The following is a 22,423-nucleotide window of genomic DNA, read 5'->3' on the forward strand; positions in this document are numbered from 1 at the left end:
TCTCGCTAGGAATCATTTCCTTGCGCATGATGATTTACAGGCCCTGGTTTGCCGACTACCTCGCTGGAGGGAACTAATCTTACTCCAGCAAGTGGCTGCTAAATGGCCGGATTTTCCACAGATGTCGCACTTGACATTTGGGCAATTTCTTGGATAGTGTTGCCCATCACACCATTTGCAACTAAACTTCGAAGGTGCACCCTCATCTGGGTATCTACTTCCTATTAAATTTTGTTGTTTTTAAGAAAGTTGACATCAACGGCTATTTGTCGATATTGCTCCGTAATCATGTCGGTATAATGCTTCATCATGTCCTTAACCTCGCCAAGAACATTGGAAGCGCTTGACTCGTAGCCTTGATCATTATCATGTTGTTCCATTGGCCTAACAATTCGATTAGGCACTGGTTGTTGAGCCACAGGCATGGTATTAGAATTGACTGCCTGGCCTCCACCATTTGGAGCCATTTGACTGCCCGTAGGCATCGACATGCTAGGGGGAGCTGGTAATAAAGGCACATTCTGCATCATGTTCCCTCTCCCATTAGGATTAGCCATCGCTATCCCTTGGCCACTACTGTCGTTGGCCGTCGCCATATTGTTTCCCAATGCTAGACCCATATTCGAATTGCCTCGAGAAGCATAGGCTGCTTGTAGTCGGGATTCCACCTCTTGTGCTTGTGTAATGGCAGTATTTATATCCCCCAAGGGGACACTACTCAACTGCAATTGGATGTTAAAGTCCAAACCATGTAGGAAATATTACAATTGGGCAGCTGCGGGGATAGGAATAGAGGTGTCCAACTTACGAAAAACCTCTTTTATTTTCTTCGCATAAGCACGAATATCCTCATGTGGTTCTTGGCGGGTCACGTTGAGTACATGCAACCAATATTGCCCCCCCCCCCCCCCCCCCCGTTCAGGGGCAAACTCCCTTCGAAAAGCTCCATAAAATGCATCAATATTCAATATGGTTCCAGCTTCTAAACCATGATACCATATGGCAGCTCTTCCTTTGAGAGTCATGTTGAAGAACATCATTAAATGTCCTTCTTCTTGGATGCGACAGTTAAACATCAGCTTTTGGAACTCCCTGATGTGGAGTTCTGCATCTTCCTCAACTAGCCCATTAAAAATGGATAGCGGGTAACCTAGAGCCGGAAAATCCGTCGTTCCTGTAGGAATTGCAATAGGCTGCGCCATGACGAGAATTGGATTTGCACAAGGAATAGGGGACGGTGGGGTTGCATCTCCCGCACTTGATGTAGACTGGCTTATGGAAGAAAGGGGAGCACTAGAGCTTCTACCTTCTCCTAACTTACTGCTTGTGGCACCAAGACCACTAGATCCACTCCCTCGTAAGGGTTCAGCACCACTATGCTTAGGGGAATATTTCCTAAAAATTTTAGCACGTCGCCTAGCTCTTTCGTCTCTCTCTTGCTTTTGGATTTTTGCTAGACGATGCTTATCGATAAATAATGGATCAATCTCAGTATCCTTTGGCATAAACTACTAACTGGTCCCTAGACAACCACGATTCGAGGACCGCCACTTCTAAGCGGCTCCCGGCAGACGCACCACTGATGGGACCTAAAACGGGCCGGCACTGGCTCATGCACTAGCCGGACCTCTATCATACGCTCAACAATCCCACGGCCTCGCGGCCAGGAGAGTGGATGACACATACATCATCTTCCTAAACATCTTGCATTTGTATCACGTCTTGTAGTCCAACTCTAACCCAATTAACACTCCTCAGAGGGAGTCCCAACACATTGCCAAATAGCACGAAGCACAAACATAGGAGGTCCTCCTATGACTGAATGCCGCTACCTCACTGCGACTCTCCTACACCTTGGGGATTGGCCCCTCGATGCGTCGCTAAATATATATATAGCATACGAGCACAAACTCCTCTCTTTTATGATTCACGTATTTCCAGGAGATATACCATGCTTCCTCACTTTCTTTCCCTTAGGCCTAACGCCTAACCTACAACTTGGACAACCTTACTCACTCAACGTTGGTCATGTCTCTAGAAAGCAATTGCTATGCATCCAGGAGGTATTGTCTGATATTTTTAAATTTCATGCTTCATGCAAATTGTGAATGTCCACGTGCTCAAACAGTTAAGAAAATCAGCTTTGGTGCTTAGTGAAAAAACATTCTTTCAATGGATTTGACTATTGCTCGTATGCAGCGTTGCATGAACCTAGCACCGAGAAACCCTCGTGCTACTAGGTTCTTAATCTTTAAATATCGTCCAATCTATATGGTATGCATAAAAAAAAACCAGCAAACTTTTCATCATTTCATTCAACATTTACACGCTTTTTATACACTCCACCCCCTCACCCGTTTAGATTGTGCATATTGCATAGGTTTAGGGTTCGTTTTCCACATTTTTATTGCATAAAAAGCCATAAAAACTCACTATAACATAAAGGTAGGGCTGAACTGAGGGTAAACCTCATACTTCAGACCCCCCATACATCCAGAAATATGAATCTTATTTTTCCTTAATTTTCGGCACTCAAAATCCATTTTTCCCCTATTTTTTCCTTATTTTCTCTATTTTTCTTGTATTTTTTTCCAATATTTAATGACTAAAAATTCAAAATGGGTTATGGGCTGTGGCCCTTAGGTTCACTTGCAGCAAAAAGACAAGTTTAGTTGGTGTGTCTTATGATATTTTTCATTGATATCTCAAAAACACCCAATTTTCCCATATTTTGCATATTTACGGGTTTTTCACTACTAATTTCATCCACAACACTTATGATTCTCTGATTTTTTGATCATAGACAGTTGAAAGACATTGAAGACAACATCACAATACATTATCATCTCATGGGAACAAGAATGCATGAAGCAAATTGCATAAAAACACCATTTTCCTTTGTAAAAATGAGATTACCGTTCTTTTGCGGGTTGCGGGTTTTTATTTGCCATATTTCGGGACTGATTTCCAGCCACCATTACTGCTCATGACAGTCCACATTCAGCAATCTTCAATCTTCTTACACCATGGAACAACCCGGTCTTCATTGGGCAAGCATCCATCATCCATTCTTCTTCTTCCTCTTCACCACATGAATCTGCCTTTAGGGGAGAGAGAGGGAGGAGAGAGAAAGACTGAAATCAGAATTCTTCACAGAGACCACCATTTCTCGGGCAAGAGGTTGCGATAGAGTCAGCAGGGAGAAGGTAGACAAGGCCAATGATCATTTGCATGGGTTGTGTGCAGCAGGCAAGTTGCCTCTCCATCCTCCATGGCGCATTTTTCGGGCGCCATCTTCCTCCAGATTTTTTCATCCCTCTTCATTCTCTCTCCACGTTTTTTGCTTCATAAGGTGCATAAATTTTTTTTGGGGGGGGGGGGGGGGGGGGGTCCAAACTCAAAAGGCATGCTCAATTTTGGCCTCCCAAGTGTCCACCTTTTCAAATCTTGACCAATTCTTGGCCATTTCCCCGTCCGGACTCGGAATTGAGCTCTAAAAAATCATGGGCATCCATCTCGGCATCCCGCATTGGCCAGTAACTCGTATCAACCTGCACGACTGTCTGAAAAATTATGAAAAATCAACAAGTGTCGCTCAGGCGCCTTTAAAGCACTTTGGCGCTTAAAATCGTCCTAGATCGAGCCGCCGCCTTTGACGTTGAATATTTTTCCCTTGATATTCGTAATTTTTAGCTATTTTTAAGCACTTCTCGGTGCCAAAATTCCTCTCTCATGTGAAGTGGGGGAGGGGCTAGAGAGAGACCTAGATGAGTGTGGTGCACAATAACAGTGAAGGAAGACTACAAGCACATGTGGAGTGTCCTCCTTGTCAACCTGTTTAGTAGTAAATTCATCTTTAAGCTTTGTTGTTTTTGCTCTTGTCTTGCTTTTTTTTTTAAAAAAGAATGAGAGGGAGAGTACATTTGGCAAGGTGTATGACACCTATTTAATCACAGGGCGATCACAAGCATTATGATAAGAATGCGCGACTTTGTAGGTATTCTTTAATATCGGCTTTAGCTCTCAAAGGAGTGGTGGACAAGAAGGGGTGATTACACCTTGCAAAGCGGGTGTCACTCATATTTTCTAAGAGCTCTAGACAGAAGGAAGGGAGGAGAGTAGCCCGCATCATCAACCTAGTCATAGCTCTACTATCTATTCCTAGGTTAATATCAAAGAAGAGTGGGAGGAGATGGGCTTCCTCTGCTGCAGGTTTCTGGAGTTGCAAGAATTTGATAAGTCGATGGTAATTACAAGTGGTCAAAAATACTGGATCAAGGCAGGAAGAAAAGTCTACAAGAAAACAGTTTATAGAGGGAAGTATATCCTCTATCCTAAACACTAAGCACTCCTCAAGGCTCCTAGCATTTACATTATATATTTTCGGGAAGTCATAATCCCCATGTAAATCTCTATCATAGTCCACTCCATGCCTACGGGGGTAGGGCATGTATATGGGATCATTGCGCTCTTCGGGGAGTGAACTACAAAATGTGGTCCATGCATCAAAATTGGTTTCCCAAATCCTCCTTCGCCATTTCGGCTGTGCATCGAAGCCTTGGACGGTTTTGGGAACCAAATTGACCTTGTCTTCCCAGTACTCCTGTGGCTCTTGTCGCCACCTAGTCATTATCATGCTCCTCTCTTCTATCCATCTGTTTGCAAGTTCGTTAGCCAGATCTTTGATCTTGACTACGACTCCTAGAGGCAGGGCCCGGTCCAGAGAGCGTGGGAAAGCAAACGAAAGCTCGAACGGCCTCTTATATAACTCTCGCTGATGCCAGATGACCAACTCCTGGGGCCAGTCTACAGGATGTGTATCATTCCTCAATGGCATGGGCTCCTCAGGGAGTTGTCGTGGAAGTGTGCGTGCTCGGCGTTGGGCCTCCTCAGCTAACTCTTGTCTCCTTCTCCTTGCTGCAACTATGTGCTCAGGTAGATGGGCATCTATAGGTTCTTCCTGTGGTTGAAGCGGACTCGGCATCCTTTGTGGCTCTTCGTCATCATCTTTCTCGAAATCCGGACCCTCTTCGACATTTTGCTCAACCACAGGTGGGATGACTGGTGGTGGTGGTGGTGGCTGCTCCTGCTCCTGAAAACCTAACTCCTTGAGCTCAGCAGTGGAAAGGCCCTATAGCGCAGGTAGTAGAATTGTTGCTCTTTAGTGATTCCTGTACTGGTTGGAAGCTCCCGCTCTTGAAGACCGTATCTTAGAGCTCGGGTGGTTAGCTCCAACTTTCTTTTCACCTTTTCCACTGGATCATCGCCCTCAGCTTGCATAACATGGAGCACCATGTTGAGGAAGGCCTGCTGCTGGGTTTTAGTGGTTATTTCTGCAGCCTCAACCCTAGCTTCTGCAAGCATTCTTTCGCATTCTGCCACCGCCAGGTGTTCGGTCAAGTCCCTCACCCTGTCAAAATTTTTCCTTTCCTATTCCATGGCTCTTTCCTCCATCCCTTTCCTTTCTTTCTCGAGTTGGCTCGCCAGGGTGGTTACTACCTGTTGTTGCTCATTTGTTAAAAACCATAACTGGTTTCTTTCTCTTAACTTCTGAGCCAGCTCCTCTTCAGCAATCCCTTTGGCTTGATCGACAATGCTGAGCCTTTGATGCACCTCGGCCAGTATTTCTGATTTTTCCTGCACCAGCTGCTCTTGACTTTGGATTTCTGCGAGGAATAGCCTTTTTTGATTGAAAGCCATGGCCATGAGGGCTTCTACATCTTCTTGGGAGGTCTCCAGCGCATCTTGTAATCTTTGCACTTCATCCTGTAGCTGTTTTGCTTCAGCTGTGCTGAGACTCGTGGCCCTTCACTCTTCAGGAACTCGATTTCGCTTATTAACCTGTTCTGTTCTTCTAGCTCCTGCCACGACTGGGGCTCCGTGGCATGTTCTTGTGGAACAGTGGCTTCGCCTTCCTGAACCCCTTGGTAGAGCATTTCCACTTGAGCGACCCTTTGCTGTAGATCACTGTATTGCTGCATTAGTAGCTTTAGGCTCCTTTGTTTTGCCACCAAGCTCTACTCCTCGTCTTCCAACCTCTGTCTAAGGTGGCTTTCATTGTCTTGGGCTTCCTTCGTTTTTTCTGCTAGTTGGTCCTACAGGGTCTTTATTTCTCTCTGACTGTAGGCTCCCTGCCTTGAGACTTCTAGCCTAAGGGCCACTGACGTTTCTTTTTCTTTCTCTAGCTCCAGCAAGGCCACTTTCTTCTCTTCTTTCGCCTTGTCCAATTGTGTCAGTAGCTCGGCCACATATGCGTCATAGTCAGTGTCGGCAGGCATGGGAGTATGGGGTGTGGTGGTCGATGCCTCCAGCCTTTGTCGTTTAGGGTCTTGCCGTGACTCTGCATTTGCGGCAGTGGGCCTTTTCAATCTGGTTTTTGGCATGATTTCAGCCACTTTGCTCACTAGCATCTGCACCATGTTCATGAGCTGTGCCGTGTCGAGGGAGGTGTGAGTTGTGCGGTGGTTGCAGTCATGGTTTTCAGCCGTTGTTGGCACAAAGGAGGAAGGAAGTGGATGTAGTAGGGACTTGCCCTTGCCTATGACCACTAGAGATGCTTCCACACTTGCACTGGCTTCGGCTTTATGGCGGGGGCTTACGGGTTCAAGCTCTCCGCCCCCACGGGTCTCTTCCACAGATCTTCGTGTAGTTTCTGCCAATTCGGCCAGTTCCTTCAGTCGCTGCTCTTCTGCTTCTTCTTCCGCCCTTCTTTTCCTGTCCTCTTCTGTCTTCTTCAACTCCTCTCTTATCCTTGCAAGCTCCTCCTCCTCTTTCCTCCTCCTTTCTTCCTCAGCCCTCCTAGACTCTCTTTGAGCCCTCTTGATGTCAGCCCATTCTTCTTTACTTAATTTCTCTTTCCTTTCCTTCTATCTCCTGTCACTTTTGTTTTATTCTTCGGGTTTGCTCGCTCGTGTAGGTGGCACCTCTTGTTCTCCCTTCTCACTTATTGTTCTTTAGCTTGATTCCCCTCCTTCGTGGTGAGGTGGGCTTTGATGCGCAGCTTGCTCCTCCATGACGCCCGCATCCTTTATTGCTTTATCTATGATGGCTGTCAAAATACCACCCTATCTAATTGTAGCTGCATTTGACGCAGGTTTCTTCCTTGTGGAGCGCACGGTTGAGGCAAGGGATTCTCCTCCTACTGGTGCTCCCGCCGGAGTGAGGAGGGCAGCTGAACTTTGAATGGTTTTCTGCACGAACCCATTTCATTCTGCCTCTTCAGGGGCTCCTACTGCGATGCTTTCTAACAACGGGACCCCTATCCTGTTCATCAATGCATTGTACCGTTGGCCCGAGAAGAGGGTATGGATCATCTTCGCTTGTAATTTCACTTCTGGGTCCGAGATGTCAGCCAAGCTGATTCCATCCATGGTGTGCACCTCTTCTTTCTTTACCCCCAGCATGGCGTAAACATCCCGTCTCGGCCGTCTCTCTTTCTTGGGTATGAGCCCCAGGGCCTTTTCTATGATTGTTGCATTGAGGGGCACTTCGATTCTTCTTTCCTGCTCCCCTGTCCTTACTGTGACAGTGCCATAGTTCCTGCCCTTGTCGAAGTTCCTTAGGAAATCTGCACACATGCCGTAATCCATGGCCTGCCCCACCTTTTCCACATACTTGTGGAGGTGGCATTTGTCCACCAAGTCTTTGATCGCAAGTTCCTCCAGGATGGCCTCATCCAGATTCAGTGTGTGCTTGAAGGTGAATTGATTGAATCCGTGTGTCTCGATGTTGATGCCGAATTCGGTCATCTCTTCTTCAGAGAATGCGGGTTTGCCCCCTTTGTCTTGTCCTGCCATGGTGGTGACCTGTCAACACACCATGCCAACATTAATGCCTAACAATCAGCTTATTTCTAATCAAAACTCAGTTTGAGGAAAAATGTATGTGCCCAAAATTGGTATACTTGCTTAGAGGCTTGAATTTTAGAGATCGGCCCACAACAGCAATTGCTATTTTTTTCCCTTGCAGTATTCTTCCATAGAAACTTAATTATATATAACATATTGCTAGCTAGATAGCATAACTCTCATTTTGCTCTACTCTTGCTCACATTGCTCCCCCCTCCGTCTTGGATCTTTCAAGGAATCCTTCCTAGGATTAGCACAAGGACGAGGTAAATGCTATTTCGCGTGGGTTGACTTACCTGGCCAATAACCAATCATAGAAGCTTGGATTGTATTCGAGTTGGGCAGTACAATCAAGAGCAGATGGTTGGATGGAGACTTGGGAAATGTAGCTCAAGACATCGTGGAAGAGATCTCCAATATTGAGGCGACTGGCAACATGTAATTCCTCTTCGGTGAGGAATTGGTCAATGTAGGGGTGAGCGAGCACCTGATCGTCTAAATGCTAGCGATGGCCAAAACCCTAAACGATATAGGTGCCACATAAGTAGGGTCATATTTGAGGGTTTTAACGGCCTTGCATTGCTTAGCATTGGTCATTATCCGGCAACCTTTTGTCTCCCATTGGATCCTTAAAGTAAACCACTGCTGCAAGAACGCGGAAGGCGAGCTTGCCCTCTGCGTGAGCTCTTGCAACTCATGTTCAAGAGCAGAACGAGGAGGCGTCGATATGAAGTGATAAGTCTTCTAAGGGCAGCTTGTTCCTTTGAGATTTCGTCGTTTGCTATCAGTTCGGCAGTAATTTTGGGGAATTGAGTGGTCATAAGTTCGTATTCTTCCCAAGTGCATGGTAATGCACGAACATCCAAAGCAAGCGTTTTGTCAAGAAGACCTAGGTCGAGCCTCTCATAACTTCTAGCGAATGTAGTGAAAGTTTCGTCCAACATCTTGATGCAGGTTATTAAATCATCCCTAGAAGTTGCGGCAAGGTCCTTAGCCAAGGAGAGGAAAGGTTGTATCGCGTATGAAGGTTTAAGACCCGCTGGTGGGGGTGGTGTAACTGGACTGGATAGTGGTGACTCCCTCATCGGTGTCACAGGTTGGGCTTTGCACTCTGAAGCACTTTGAGGTGCTGTAGGGAGCTCTGGGGGCATGGGGGTTTCGCTGGGTTCTGAGTGAGCAGTCATAGGGTTTTTTATGTTCTCTGGATTAGGTAGGTTTAAGACTTGTGGCGTTTGCTTTGGTCGATAGATGAGCTGAGTCTTACTAGCCATAGCTGGCAATGGCCTGCTGACTATGTTCTGGGCACCACTTGTGCAAGCCTCCCTCAGTAGGGTGAGATTGCTTGTAGATGAGCTTTTTAGCTGGCCATTTTTAGGCACCCAAATCCAGGGATTTCCCTCGTAGTATCCTTGTGCTTGCAAAATATCTTTGGGGATCCAACGCGGCGTGATTGTGTGTTTTCGTTGATATCGTTTAGGCTACCTCTTAGGCCGTGACGGTTGATGATTTTGGCGTTTAGGATCACACTTGGGTGGTCTACCCGGATGTGGTTTTTGTCGTTTTGGCACCCATAGAAACTTGGACTCCTTGGCCTTGTGAGCGCTCTTGGTGGGTTTGGGCCTGGGGTTGAGAGCATGGCACGAGGCCGTAGTTTTCTTCCGTTTAGACTCGGGCTGAAGCGTGGTCGTAGGGGTTTCTACCGGTGGCTTCGTAATGGTGGAGGAATCAATACAGCCCTTGCTGAAAGTCGTCACTATACGCACATTGCCGATAGCAAGATGAATGGAATTTAGGTTGTAATCCACATTACAGTTTGTTTGCTTCTTGAAAGTGCAACCCAATAGTGACACATTATCGGCTCCTGTAGTGTCAGGCAACACATGGAAGAAAGCTGGTAGACTTTCAGACTCGATGGAGATGACTACCTTACATTTTCCTAGGAGTGAATAAGCAATACTCCCAAATGGGGTGAATTTGGCATTAGTGGGCTGTAGTTTTGGTTGACCAATGCGTGTCCAATGTTCATGCATCAGGATGTTGTAGTCAGCACCTTCATCAATCAAGGCATCGAAAGAATACATCAATCCTATCGTGATTGTGATTCACAGGTATGCCGATGGCATTGCTTCCTCGTCCAAATCTGTAAGGTCAGTTATAGTAGCCATGCAGACCTTCATTGGAGGTTCTAGCATGGGTGGCTCGTGTAATGGATGGGAGGGAGGATAGTACTTCTTCATGCGGCTACCATTAAAAAAGCCTATTCCTTCGCCTTCAAGCATCTCCAACTCAACATTCCCTATCCTACCAATCATGCGTACCCTAAAAGGCCCTAGTCCCCTAAACTTCATCTTCTGTTTATGTCCTTTTACAAAATATAGTAGAACAAGGTCCCCTTGTTCAAAGTCCCGCTGTTTGACATGCTTGTTAAACCACATCTTTCGTCGAGCCTTCTCACAAATCAGAGAGTGGGTGGCGAGGAGTCGAGTCTCTATTAGGCGCTCTAGCTCCACTAAGCGATTGGTCCAAGCCTCCCTACCTTTCCAACGCTCCTGGACTGCTAGTCTTAAGCTAGGGATGAAAAATTCTAAGGGAAAAATGGCTTCAGTTCCATATGTCAGCCTAAAAGGCGTTTGTCCTATCGTCGTTTTATATGTTGTGCGATAGGCCCACAAGGCTGCCATTAGCTTGTTGTCCCAATCACTTCTTGAAGTGGATACGACCTTTGTAAGAACGTTAACTAGGATTTTATTTGTGGATTCGGCTTGGCCGTTAGCCTGAGGGTAATAGGGAGAGGACTTCCGATACATTATTAGGAAGGTAGAGAGCAAGTGGGCGATCACTTCATTAATGAAGTGCATGCCTTGGTCGCTTACAAGTTCGATTGGACAGCCAAACCGTGAAATGACTTGCTCCCACAGGAACTTTGCAGTGGTCCTAGCATCATTCTTCCTCGTGGCTCGTGCCTCTGTCCACTTTGTTAGATAGTCGGTTGCCACTATGATGTAGCGAGCTTGGGAATATTGTGCCGCAGGACTGATCAGTCCAATAAAATCGATGCCCCATTTTTCAAAGGGTTGTCGGGCTATGACAGGGGTCAAATCCATCTTGTCTTTCCGCACAGGCACTTTAGTCCGTTGGCACTCATCGCAGTGCTTTACGAATTTAGCTGCATCGCGGAAGAGGGTGGGCCACCATAGCTGGGATTGTAGCACCTTTCGGGCTGTCGTGTCCCCGCTAAAGTGTCCTCCAGCGATTCCTCCATGTGCTTCGTTCAATGCATTGTGCATCTTATGCTCACACACACACCTGCACAATAAACCATCTTGTCCCAACCTGTAGAATTGGCCAGCTATTAGTTAGTATGGCTGAATTTTCAAGATAAGTCTTTTCAGCCTGGCCTTCTCAATGGGTCGCTCAGGTAGTCCATTTTCTAGCACTTGCACTATGTCATCGGCCCAATATGGCATCAGATCAGCTTTAAATAATTCTCTCTCACTAGACAGGTTAAAGAGATGAGCATCCGGCAAATCGTCAGGCATGCCTTGTCCAGCGACTTCTCCTGTGGGTATGCGGGACATGTGGTCAGCCATGTAATGCTACTTTCCTTTGCATACAACCACAGAGAAATCAAACTCCAGTAGAAGGAGTAACCATCTAACAATGTGTCCCATAGCGCAAGGCTTGTTCACAAGATACAGCAAGGCTTGATGGTCAACAAAGAAGACAAAGGGAGTGGCCAACAGGTAATGCCTAAATTTCTTTACCGCAAATACCATGGCCAACCCCTCCCTTTCTATCGTGGAATAGTTCATCTCGGTCTTTGTGAGCTGCCTGCTGGCAAAACTCACCGGGTAATCCAAGTTATGTTCACCAAGCTGGCATAGCACGGCTCCAATAGCGAACTTAGAGGCGTCTATGTGTACATGAAACGTTATGTTCCAGTCTGGGCCTCGTAAGATTGGTACAGTTGTAAGAGCCTTTTTCAACTCCTCATATGCGTGCTGGCATTCCTCCGTCCACTCAAACACTATCAACAGCTTGTACAATGGTCTAGCTATTAGTGCGTAATTTAGTACAAAGTGTCGATAATATCCAGTGTGTCCTAAGAAGCAGTGAACTCCCTTGTAGTTATCGGGTGGCGGTAAGTCAACAATGACTCTGACTTTGGAAAAGTCAGTAGCAATGCCATTCCTTGACACTACGTGCCCTAAGATGCATCCGTATTTTACCCAGAACTAGCACTTTAAGGGGTTCAACGAGAGGTGGTACAACCTACACCTTTCATTGACAGCTCTCAATTTTTCCAAGTATTCGGCCCAACTAGAGTGTAGACATAAGTCGTCTACAAACACTTCTAGTTCGTGCCTAAGCATGTCCTTAAAAATAGTGCACATTAGGCGTTGAAAAGTTGCAGGTGCGTTCATCAGCCCAAAAGGCATGACAATGTAAGCGAATACACCCCATTCTGTGGCAAAGGCAGTCTTGTGCCTGTCGTCAGGGTGCACTTGCACTTGATTGTAGCTCGAGAAACCATCCAGAAAACTGTAGGCTTCTTTTCCTGCTACCCTCTCAAGCATGTGCTCGGTGTAAGGTAAAGGATAGTTATCCCTCTTCGTAGCAGCATTCACTTTCTTGTACTTCATGCACACTCGAATTTTTCCATTTTTCTTCAGGACAATCACGATAGGTGATACCCAGTCTGTGTGCTCGATCTCATATATGAATCCTGCCCTCATGAGTTTATCAATCTCCTCTTTTACTGCATGGGCGTGCTTGGGATTCATGGGGTAAGGTCGTTGTTTCGTTGGTACTGCATCTGGGACCATTGGGATATTATGAGTCACGACCCTAGGGTCGACTCCCTTAAGTTCGTCCAATGTCCAAGCAAATACGTCAATGTACTCTTGCAAGAGCGCAACCAGTTTGGTCTCTTCATCCTCCACCAAGTCATCTGCAATGAACACCGATCTTGGTTTTTCACCTTCCCCAGCCAAGTTAACCTCTTTGACTTTGGTGGGTCCCTCGATCGGTTCACTAGTCTGACCTTGTCTTTTTGCACCTAATAGAATCACCACTCTGTCACCCTCTTTAAATTTTGTAAACCGTTTGGGCAGATCTTGTGGTTTCTTCTGCCTTTCTGCTCCTGAGTCCCTTGCTTGCTTTCTGGCCTCCTCTTTTAGCCTCCTGCGCCTCAGGTGGACTGGCAAGTCTCCCTTGGTGCGTTTGACCTTAGAGGGTTGCGGTATCTCGGGATCACTCTCGGTGCTGACTTCCGACTCTGAGTTAAACTCGCATCCCTCACTTGAGGAAGATGTTTCCCCAGGGAGTTGTAGTTCCGTAGGTGCATCTGTCTTGAGCACTAGAATTACCCATGGTTGTGCTACTCCGGCTTGCTCGTAATCCACGGCTCCTATGCGTTCTAGCCAGGATCTGTCACACTCCATTCGCATGACTCCTTGTTCATTCTGACTAGTCCCTTCTTTCATAGGCCTCGAGTCTACCCTGATTTGTTCTATCGCTTTTCCTTCCGTGTTGTACTCTATTATGTCTATCTCCTCTTTACTCTCTTCTCCCGTAGAGTAACAGTCCTCATACTCCTCATCATCCGGGTCCTGTCCTTCTGACTGCTCATCATCCTCTAAGCTTCCCTCTTCAATCTCCTTGTCATCAGTAACTAAAGCCCAGTTATATAATAAGTTCAGGTCGTGGGCCTTGGTCCATTTCTATTCTGGTTTAGCTAAAAGGTCACGTAGAGGTTTTAAGTTAGCAGCCAAATTGCCATCCAATTTATTGGTCAGATACTCTACGATTTCGTGAAGCTCTAATTTGTTGTTGGGGATGTGGGACGAGGTTGGTTTTCCCGGGTTGAGTGACCTTCCTGCCATCATGCAAAGTGGCACAACTGGCTCCTCAGTTGGCATGGTTGCGGCTTTAGCAGCCTGCTGATGTGGTTCTTCCTCATCCGAGAATGGTAGGTCAATGATTGCCAAAACGTGCATCCAATCCCTCTCATCCTTAGGGCAAGGAATATATTTAGCGAGCGATCCATAGGGTTTGGTCGTTTGAGTATCGCCTTTTAGCATAGCCGAGATGGCAGCTAGGTCAACAGGTGTCGTCGTCCAAGTGTCCATCTCTACCCTCACTGCACTAGTTCTATTCCCTAGGAAAATCAACCTATTGCCCCAGTCCTCTATGACACGTGCATTCCTCATCCAAGGTCACCCAAATGGTCTTACCCTCATTCCGTTTGCTAACGTGACATTAAATCTAGCAGTCTCTACAGCAGGGTTTCCCCATGCCTCTAGGACTGCATGGTTTAGCACACTAACACCGGCGCCTGTGTCTACAATTCCTTTTCGAGTCATGTCTCCTAAGGCTAGGATGGGCAAAACTGCGTGCATTTCAGTGCCTTCCCAAAAAGCATTGATGTGCAAAGATCGTGGTCTACACTCTTTCCCTTATCCTGCACGCTAGTAGTTGCTTTTTCCCCCAAAGTGGTTGATCTCTCAAGGTCCCTCTGGCTTGCACTATCTCGGTTGGTAGTCCTCATGCTACGTTCCCTGAGTTGATCATCTACGCGTATTGCCTCCTCGAAGACTCAAGCTAGCACGTCTCATTGTAAGATGGAGTTACTGGCCAAAGCCTTGTAGAGCTCCTCACTACGAATCCCGTTCATGAACACTGTAGACACTGCCCTCTCGGTAGGTCGCTCATTGGCAAGGATTCTCTTGTAGAGGCTACGCACTTGAGTGACGTAATCCCTAACCTCTTCCTTCTCCCTTTGACTGATATTCATCAACCTAACGATGAGGTTATCCGAATACCCTACCTCCAAAAACCTCTTGATGAAGAGGCCCTTAAGGCGAGCAAAGTTTGTACATTTTGCGTCATCCAGACTAGAATACCAGGTCCTCCCCTTGTCGCCTAAGCACAGGCCGAAGGCTTGAGCTCGCTGCGCAAGATCAGTAAGACCGTTCGCCTCACATACTTGCTCGAACTGCTCCATGAAGCTGTACGGGTCACTGCTAGGTTCGTATCGAGCTAGTTGTTTTGCTACTATGGGGATTCTATCCTGCCCTTTAGCCCCTTGCATGACTCCCAATCCTGACAGTAGCGTGGTGGCTAGGGCAGCAGCGCTCTGTTCCACGGACGTATTGTCCATGAGTCGCTTTGCTAGCAGTTCACTCAATGTCATGTCAGCCTCTGCTACCCGTTCCCTCTCTACGTACGGTCCGGACTTGGCCGCCCTAGCTAGATCTAGTACTCGTCTAGCCTCGTACATATCTATGTCTTGCTGCAGCCTTCTAGCCCTTTGCTCATGGTTGTAGGCAATTATGCCTTCCAGTGCTCTCTTGATAGCTCTTCTCTCTTCTTCCAAGTTAGCTACCACTTTCTCTACAGATCCGCCTTGGATCATGGTCCCGGTGAGTAGATCGTAGTCGTGGACCAGTTCCTGGACCGAGGTTGGAAATTCTCCTAAGTCTAATTGGTCTTCCCCTTGTTCGCCTCTTGATCCCGACATTGTTTCTGCTTCCAGCTCCATGAGGTTGTCAATGAATCCAATTAGCTCCGGTAGCTTTCATTCCTCTATCTTGTTGCTTCCCGTGTCTTTATGTCTTCTCCAGGTACTACTAGTAGGGCACTCAGGCACCTACTAAGTCTTGGGGTCTTCTCCTACTAGTGGGTTCCTTAATGTTATTAGATATCATGGTGTGTTCCTTGTTATTCGAAAGCAACTGCGATCCTTATTCACACGTTGTGCTTAGTGCTTTCATGGTGCTTGGTGTGAAAACAGGCTTTTCTCTTTTCTTGCTGTGCAGACTTAGTGGGGCACAAGAGTGAAGTGCCGATGCAGAAAGCGTTTAATGTGAACTCCACCTTGTTTCCACCCACATTCCCAGCCTAATTTGAGTTCTCAACTCGGTTCCCGGCTATTCTACGGTCTTTCTGTGGGTCTGTGCTACATTTTCTATTCTGCCCTAAGTTCGATTGGTCTCTGAGGGTCTAATGGTCAAACTGGGTCTTGGGGATGTTCACGGTTTCATCCTGGGGGTCAGGTCTATGGCAGTGCCAACAAAAGATCCTTATCTTTCCTTCTGGCAGGATGGTCCGATTCTGGGAATCGGACAGAGCTGGTCCGACTCTAGGAGTCGGACGGTCCGATTCTTGCAATCGGACAGGTCTGGTCCGACTCTAATAGTCGGACGGGGTTGGTTGATTTTGGACTCGTCCGACCCTGGTGGTCCGATTCTGGGAATCGGACCAGGAGGGTGGTCCTATTTTCAAAGTGGTCCGATTATGGACTGGTCCGAGTCCGGCTACGATGGTCCAACTATAATGGTCCGACTCTAGTGGGCAGTCCGAGTGCCACATGGTACGTCCGATCGGGGTGTCCGATTCTGAGAATTGGACAGGGATGGTCCGACTCCCTCAGTCGGATGGTCCAATTCTGAGAATCGGACGGTCCGACCCCAGGACTCAGGTGGTCCGATTCTGGGAATCGGACCACTGCGAGTTGGTCCGACTGCGTCGGTGGCGGGCGCGATTCTAACGCGTTTGGATCCCTCTTAATGTCTGCTGCACACAATCACTACAGACTTCCTATATCTGATTAGAGCATTATTGAAAAACACCAGACTCACCTGGAGCAGCACGAATCGATGGCACCTAGAATTGTGGTAGCGTTTTCTCTTCCTGTAAACCAAAAGCTCTCTCTCTCTCTCTCTCTCTCTCTCACACACACAAGGCTAACCAAAGAAATGAGGTTTGTCCTGGCCTCCCAAGCCTCTTAAGGTCCTTTCCCAGCACTGCAAAACCTTACAACCAGTTCCCTTTCCCTGTTTCACCCAGAAACTTGAATCTGGTCCCCTATTTCCCTATTTCCAGCAGCAGCCAGAACCTATGTTTTCTCTTTTCTTACCCTAATCTAACCTTAATCTGGTGCAGCCAACATGCAAAACAGAAATGCAGAATGGTAATCCTAATCTAATGCTTCCAACAAACCCAAATACTTACTTGTTTCATGGATTAAACCCTCCTAAGTCTCCTAGTTATCTCGAGCACCGGTTCAAGCTGCAAACCCTACTTCTATGCTCGATTTGATGTGCGCGGCGCTCAAGGCTCAATTCCGTCTGTCCCGGCAACGAAACCAAAATGGAGGGGAGCTTCAAGCTCTACCCCGAGACCTACGGACCACTTATTGCTCAAGTGTTTCGAACCGAGCGGCCATGGCTACCTCTCACATAGCCGACATGCAATGCCTACCTTACAGGTGTAGTGAGCTTACCTTGCTACTCGATCGAGTACCCTCCTCTTTCTTGCACACAGGTAGCTCCACGATCCTTGAGGCAAGCTCAAGCAACCTCAATCCCTCTCCCATGAGTTTCATCCTCCATAGCCACACGCGAGACAAGAGAAGAGAAGAGAGGAGGGGAAGATGAAGAGAGGAGATGGAGAGCTTCTTCTCCAAGATCCCTCACTCTCACACAATCACTCCCTCACTCCCCCACACTCTCTCAATCGCTCTCTCAAGCACAAGCAAGAAGGCAAGAAACAAGAGAAGAAGCAGAAGAAGCTTTGGCCACACACAAGAATGAGCTTCCCATTCACTTTTCAACTTTATATACATGCCCTACTTTTCATGGGCGGTCATCCCCCTTTTTTACATGGCTGGCCATTAGCCTAGGCCCATTCTCATTTCCCACCGTTCTAGTCTATCCTATCCCCAACTAATGCATACAATTTGCACAGGAGTGAGCCTGGCGCTCTCTTACAAGGTTTTGGAAGCATTTTCGCACTTAATGGTGCGCTTTTTACTCTTTTACTCTCCTTGGGCGACTCTAAGACTTCTTGAGGATCGTGCCCGTGCATTTAATTTTTTCCAGGGTCTAGTTGCCAGTTAAGGTGCCTTTTTCTTCTTTTATTTTTTCCATTTCCTGCTCCTCTGTGCTGTGATAAACAGGTTGAATTGTACAAGCAACAATATGTAAAGCTAGAAGAGGGTGCAAAAAGAATACAAGAACAAGATGAGATAAGGATGCATGAAGAGGATGGTGAAAGGATAGAGGAGGAATGATAGGATTTTACTCGGACTACACTACTTATTACTGAGGTTGAGATTAGCCATACCAAGGCCTATGCTAAGATTACTGAGGTTGTCATTAGCCATACAGTGGATGCCTTGAAAAGCATGAAGTTGATGAGATAGAAATTGCAAGTGTGTACTTTGTGAGTGCTTATGAGGAGGCTTATGATGCTCATGTATTACTTGATGTAGTGAATCAAAGAGAGATTGAAGAATTGATGCATGCACATGGTACAGAGGATACACTTGTAGTCCATGAGGAGGTTCAAGAGCTAGAGGATATGCATACAGAGAATGATGAATGTGATGCTACAGAGTTTGAGATGTTTCATATCCTTTGAGAGATAAAAGTATGATCTCTTCTTATGCCTTGACAGGAAATTCAAAGGTGCTTCAAGATGTTGAATGTCATGCTTTTACTGCCATGGATTAAAAGAGAACAAGAATGTCCTTTGTACATGGGCATATTGCAAGCATGTATATGGAGGTCAAAATTCTCAAGTGTATGAAACCCACACAAGGCCTAAGGATTCACGAGGGGGTGCTTGGTGTGGTACTCTAGATGTAAAGATGTCTATTATTGAGATCTATTCTACATGCGGACATTTGCTTATGTGCATGTTTCGAGAGGAGTTGACTATATGGGTGTTTGACCCAAGTGTTTTAATAGGTTTCATATTCTAAGGATGTGAAAATTGGAATGGGGTGGATATCATGTGGATTATCATCCTCCTTGTGAAACCTCCGAATGCATCATATGTTGGGTCAACTACAAGATAATGGGAATAGTACACTAATTAGACTAGAAACATTTTGGTGCTTAATGATGAAGATAGACATTTAGATCTAAGTAATTCTTAGTAAAACCTTAGCTTTATAGGCTAAAGCCATTGCATCCTTTAGGAGGCTATTTTTGGGAACACAAAGAGAATACATGCATGTAGGAGAAAAGAAAGGCAACTAGATGAAGTGGGTCCCATGCTGCATGTTGGTATCCACCACCTCTTGGAAGAACATCGAGCAAGTGTAACCAAATGTGTTGGATATGTGAGCATGGTTGTTGTTATAAGTAAGCAATATCACAACAATGGAAACTTTCTTCTTAACTAAGAATATGAGTCTAGGCATGCCTTGAAAGCAGATGGGTATCTCTCCCTGTGCTGCAAGTCTAGATGCACGAGGTCACACAAAGATATGAACAATGGATATGAAAATATAAATAGCTCCCTCCAACGCTCATCATCCTTCCTTGTGTAGAAAAATAAGTGATTCCATCAATGGATGGAGGGCCATAGCTTAATGTATCATGGTGGGATGCCTTCATTTTACCTAATGGAAAATGGGGGCCTCCTTTGAACGAATTGGAGTGGATGCACACCAAAGAAAATGAAGGAAAGTCCATATGTCTCAATCCATCAAATCATCCTCCCCTTCATGAACCAAAGTAGGTACTACAACCATGAACAAAGAGCTCTGAAGAGTCTCCCAAGTATTCATCACTTGATAAATAGCTATTTGAATGAGGGGTGAAATCCACCATATTTGGGCTCTCATTTGCCTATGTCATGCCTCAACATCACCCAACAAGAGGCTTGAGACCAATGGAGTTGATAACTGCTCATTTCCTACATGATTTGTATGTTGAAACAATAAAAAGGTGGGACTATCACTTGACTGATAGACAATTAATATTATGAATGTGATGAATCCAAGATTGGAATACATGATTGCAGTAAAGAATAATATAGTAATTTAAACCCTAGCATCTATGAGAAATGGGACCAAAATAAACAGCCATAGGATCTCTTTATAGTGGGAATTAAAAGTAGATGTCTAGGTAACCAGACTTGTTGCAAATCTTTGTGGTAGCCTAGAAAGAGTTTTGTGATTATAGGTATGTTGAGTTTCCTTTAGTGAGCATGGTGAGGTGGACTGCATAGAATCAACAATTGAAGGTACATCACATGCCCGACTAAACCATCTTTGGTGGTTGTGGAAAAATTAATATAAACTATATTGTATTTATGAGAACAAATATTACCTTTTATATGGAGCCTACTCCATGCTAGACACTCTAATGATTTGATGTTTGATTATTTTTTTCCTTGCAACGAGCACATGTATGGGGTGCAACAATGAAAATCTATGGGGCAATCATTGTAAACACATGGTGGGATTTTTTAGTGTAGATTGCTACGATGAATAGTAGGTTTTTCCTTGCCTTTTTTTTTCTGTTGCTCCAATCATACAAGTGGTGTGGTAATGCTAATTGCACATGCCTTGTTAATTGCTGTGATTGTAGTAGAGTGCAAAAATTTCAATAAAGAACAAGGCAGTAATTTAAGCCTAACATCTATTAGCAATGGGACGAAAATAAACAGTCACACAATCTCACCTTGATGGGGGTTGAAGCAAATGCATAGGTAACTGGACTTGTTGCAGATCTTTAGGCCAGCTTGATTGGAGTTTTGTGATTATAGATATGTTGAGCTTCCTTTTAGCGAGTGCCCTGAGGTGGACTACATAGAATCAATGATTGAAGGTACATCACATGTTCTACATAGAATCAATGATTGAAGGTACATCACATGCCCTACTAAACCATCTTCACTAGTTGTGGAAAATTTTGCATTAGATGTACTATATTTATGAGAGCAAGTATTACCTTCTTTATGAAACCTACTCCATGATGCTAGACACTAAGATGATTTGATATTTGGTTTGTTTTCTCTTGCAACGATATACAAGTATATGGTGGACCAATGCAGATCAATGGGGCAGTCTTTACAGACACATGACGATTTCTTAGTGTAGGTTGATGCATCAAGGAGTAGCAAGTTTTGCTTGGACTTTTTTCTCTGTTGCTCCACTGATACAGGTGGTGTGGCAATGCTAATTACACAAGCCTTGTTAATTGCTATGATTTGAGCACAATGCACAAAGAGAGAGAGAGAGGTTGCAGCAGGCCATTCAACTGTCAAAGAGAAAGGGGCATGAAGGAGAGCATGAAGAAGAGGGAGTATGCTGGAAGAAGATACATTATGGCAACAATCATGGGAGGAAAGTGAAGACAGTTTTTGTTGAGATGACAAGCTCAACACATGCGGACATTGATGATGGACCGCCTGGTTAAATGGATCCACACGTCTACACTTAGCACGTCGGTGATTATTATGACTCTCACATGGCCACTGACTCATTACTTATTATATTTAGGTTGTTACACCTATTTACAGCTGGCATAGTTATAGCGCCAGTCGACTAGTGTAGTCGATTATGCATTGTTTGACTTAGTAGGCCACTTTCCTTTATGTTGTGTCTTATCTATACTTTGTGTACATTATAAAGGGTGTGGAAGAAGAATAAGAAACCAGTAAGAAAACGTTTTGGCCTCCATCTCTCTTCTTGTCTCTTGAGTGAGCTTCTCCTTGTGCATTCTATGTGTGTTCGGTGCAGCATCTTGAGCAAGTCCTCCCACCACGCGATTCTTGACATGGTATCAGAGCCGTGCCACTGAGAGAGGCTGATTTTGAAGGCTGAATTGAAGGAGAAGAAGCAAGGTTCGAGTAAGCAAGCCACGGGTAAGAAGCTCTCCCATCCTTCCACTCTTTCTCTTGGATAGTGCCTGTGGAGGCACCGGAAGTAGGGCAGAGCAAAAATCTCAGATTGCAGTGAGATTTGGTGTGCACAAAGAGCGTTGTGTATTCTACAAATTAATCCCTTTAGGCCTTATCCAGAGTTATTTTAGGCATCTAAGACCGTTTTAGGCCCCATTTTAGAGCCGCAAGGTTGCAGACAACAGTTTCAGGGTACACTGTGATTTCAGCTGTTTTGACCAAAAGTGGGTGCGCAAGTTATAGATTGCGAATCTGTAATTCTTGATGTGTTTGCAGGAAGAAAACATAAGGTCTATCTACAAACAGGTTGCAGATTGCATGTATTGTTGAGCAGACAGTGAAAAAGGCTATCTAGTGTATTGCTGTGCACTACAGGTTGAGGGTTGCAGAAGATTTTCTTGCTGTTTGGTATTAGTTTTGTGATAATGGCAGAGAACAATGGAAGCCCCATCATTGAGAAGCTCGATAAGAACAACTACCCTTCATGGAAGTTCCGTGTCACGAACTTCCTTATTGGAAAAGGCTTCTATGAGTTTATTTCATGTAAAGAAAAGGAGCCGGAGGTGAGTGATCCTCCAACTGCATAAGAGACAAAGGCACGGAAGGAATGGAACGCAAAAGACAAGAAGGTCATGTATTGGCTGTCTGCACTAGTTGACAATAATATGTTGGGACATATTAGAAATGCAGAGAATTCATATGCAGGTTGGACCATACTTGAAAGTATGTTTTCCGTAAATACAAAGGCACGAAAGATTCAACTCAAGCAAGAGTTGAATACATTGAAGAAAGGGAAGATGTCTATCAATGAGTATGCACTAAAGGTAAGGAGCATTGCAGATGCATTGGCAGCAATTGATGCAATGCCCGATGAT

This window comes from Lygodium microphyllum, chromosome 16 (assembly GCF_053477565.2).
Source record: "Lygodium microphyllum isolate KBCC chromosome 16, Lygodium_microphyllum_v1.1.10, whole genome shotgun sequence".
In the NCBI taxonomy this organism is placed as follows: domain Eukaryota; kingdom Viridiplantae; phylum Streptophyta; class Polypodiopsida; order Schizaeales; family Lygodiaceae; genus Lygodium; species Lygodium microphyllum.